Source organism: Odocoileus virginianus, unplaced genomic scaffold, assembly GCF_023699985.2.
Source record: "Odocoileus virginianus isolate 20LAN1187 ecotype Illinois unplaced genomic scaffold, Ovbor_1.2 Unplaced_Contig_20, whole genome shotgun sequence".
In the NCBI taxonomy this organism is placed as follows: Eukaryota; Metazoa; Chordata; class Mammalia; order Artiodactyla; family Cervidae; genus Odocoileus; species Odocoileus virginianus.
The window spans coordinates 821179-824409 of NW_027224337.1; the positions used below are offsets into that span (position 1 = coordinate 821179).

The 3231-nt window shown below is 41.7% G+C and overlaps 1 pseudogene; it reads right to left on the reverse strand.

The window, feature by feature from the left end:
• Positions 1 to 580: 580 nt before the first annotated feature.
• On the reverse strand, positions 581 to 1684 carry LOC110144702 (olfactory receptor 52B2-like; annotated as a pseudogene).
• Between the last annotated feature and the right edge of the window lie 1547 nt (positions 1685 to 3231).

Below are 3231 nucleotides of genomic sequence, written 5' to 3' on the forward strand. Positions count from 1 at the left end.
CCTAGGAGTTGGATTGCAGGGTTGTATGGTAGCTGTACTCTTAGTTTTTAAAGGAACCTCCATACTCCAACAGTATAATTTTTAAAACACTCTTTTATATTCATTATCTAATTTGATTTGTAAAATAAACTTGTGATTATGATGGCAGTGGTGTTGGAGGTGATGATGTTCTTGGAAGATAAGCAGGAAGCAGTGGAACCTCTGGAAACATTGGAAATCTCATATACATGAAATCTAAAACATCTTCCTCAGGCAACAAACTTCAAGTTAGAATTCTAGCTAACATTGAGAGTCCACTAAATGCTAAGCAATGTACCATGTTGTTTACAGATTTAATTTAAGCTGTAGAGCCTAGATACAATGTTTCATTTTATAGGTTAGGACTAAATTTCCAAGAAGTGGGAATCTACCCATGGTCAAAAATCAGAAAGTAAGGGAGCCAGGATTTAAATACAGATGCATTTTATTCCAAAGCCCATGTGCATTCTTCTGCAACACACTATCGCATCTAAATTTGGGAACTTCGTAAGTTCTCTTTTCTCCCGTTGTTTTGAAAACTGTAAAGGAGCCAGGAGCTTTCTCAAGACTTTCCCACAACAGATAAGATGTGAACACTGTCCCTGATTTCCTTGATCTTTGCTCCATGGCTGATGGGATTAAGCACGGGGGAAATTAACACATAGAGATTTGCCAGAAGGATGTGGATATGGTGGGGAATGTTCTTGCCAAAGTGATAGGTCAGGAAAGTGAAAAAGGATGGGATGAAAAATAGAATGAATCCAATGTGGGAACCACAAGTATTGACAGCCTTGTGCCAGGCATCCTGGGAAGGAAGTCTAAACACGGTTTGGAGGATCAAAGTGTAGGAAATATCAATGAGTGCAACATCTACCAAAACTGATGCCATTGGCACTGAGAAGCCATACCAGATATTGACAGTGATGCCAGCACAGGCCAGTTTGGCTATCCCAATGAGTTCACAGTATGAGTGGGGGAATGTATGACATTGGCTCAACAGTATGACAGCCTCTTCAGCAAGAATATGATAGGGAAAACTGCCCCAGGGTTCCGTCCCCATATTGCCTGGTTCACTTTTATGATTGCAGTAAGAGTTAAGATGAGATGGTTGGATGGCATCACTGACTCAATGGACATGAGTTTGAGCAAGCTCTGGGAGTTGGTGATGGACAGGGAGGCCTGGTGTGCACTGCAGTCCATGGGGTCACAAAGAGTTGGACATGACTGAGCAACTGAACTGAACTGAGGAGTTAAGACAGCTGTGTACCTCAAAGGAGTACAAATGGCCACGTAGCAGTCAAATGCCATGGCCAGAAGGATTCCTGACTCAGCTACAAAGGCAACATGGATGAAAAACATCTTAGTGATGCAGGCATCAAAGGCAATCTCCCCAGCATGGAACCAGAAGATAGCAAGAGCCTTGGGCACAGTGGTGGTGGACAGCAGAATGTCAGTATCAGCCAGCATGGATAGGAAGACATATGTAGGGTTCATGGAGAGTGCATTCATTGAGGACAACAAGCATGAGGGCTCCATTTCCCCAGGCTGCAGTGATGTACGGCAGGCAGAAGGGGATGGAGAGCCAGGTGTGGTAGTTCTTCAGTCCTAGTATACCAAGTAGAACAAACACAATGAGGTGGAAGGTGGTGAGGTTAACACCAAACATGCCTGCTTTTGAAGTCTGTCTATGAAGACCACAGAAATTAGGAGTCATTGAGCAGAATCAGCCATAAGTTTCACTAAAGTTGAACATTAGATAATGAAATCAATCACTAATGCCTTGACTTAGCATATACAATGCTAGGCTTTCACTTCCTAGCCTAGCACTGCAAACATAAATATAGACATAGGTTCCTGATCACAACTCAGCAATGTCTAGAATACAGACATAACTTACCATTCTCACTTACATGCTTCTACTCAGGCTTTGGCCATCCTTCACCCATTCTGTTGCGATAACTTCATAACTAATCTAGTCTCTTCTTCTTCTAGCTTCCCAACCTCAACCTTTCCACAGCCACCAGCTGTACCGCAGCCTGGGTGGTATGCTCAAAACAACAACAGCTCTTTCTATGTTTCCTCTTACAAACCTTACATAATTATATATATATATATATATAAGTGAAAGTGAAAGTCACTCAGTTGTGTCTGACTCTTTGCAACCCCATGAACTATACAGTCCATGGAATTCTCCAGGCCAGAATACTAGAGTGGGTAGCCATTCCCTTCTCCAGGGGATCTTCCCAATGCAGGGATCGAACCCAGTCTCCCACATTGCAGGTGGATTCTTTACCAGCTGAGCCACCAGGGAAAGTATATATATTTTTTTCTCTTAAAGAAAATATAGATATCAAGGGAACATTTCATGCAAGGATGGGCATGATAAAGGACAGAAACAATAAGACCTATCTAACAGCAGAGATTAAGACAAGGTGGCAAGAATACACAGAATTATACAAAAAAAAAAGTCTTAGTGATCTGAATAACTATGATGGTGTAGTCACTCACCTAGAACCAGACATCCTGGAGTGTGAAGTCAAGTGGACCTTAGGAAGCATTACTACAAACAGGGCTAGTGGAGGCAATGAAATTCCAGCTGAGCTATTTAAAATCCTAAAAGATGATACTGTTAAAGTGCTGCACTCAATATATCAGCAAATTTGGAAAACTCAGCAATGGCCACAGGACTCAAAAGGGTCAGTTTTCATTCCAATCCCAATGAAAGGCAATTGTTCTCATTTCACATGCTAGTAAGGTGGTGCTCAAAATACTTGCTCCAAGCTAGGCTTCAACAGTATGTGAACTGAGAACTTCCAGATGTACAGGCTGGATTTAGAAAAGGCAGAGGAATCAGAGATCAAATTGCCAACATCAGTATATTGTCACCCTGCTTATTTAACTTACATGCAGAGTACATCATGCAAAATGCCAGGCTGGATGAATCATAAGCTGGAATCAAGATTGCCAGGAGAAATAGCAACAACCTCAGATATGCAGATGATACCACTCTAATGGCAGAAAGTGAAGAGGAACTAAAGAGCCTCTTGATGAGGGTGAAAGAAGAAAGTTAAAAGCTGGCTTAAAACTCAACATTCAAAAAAATGAAGCATGGCATCTAGTCCCGTCACTTCAAGGAAAAAAGAAGGGGGAAAAGTAGAAGCAGTGATAAATTTTCTTTTCTTGGGCTCCAAAATCACTTCAGATAGTGACTGC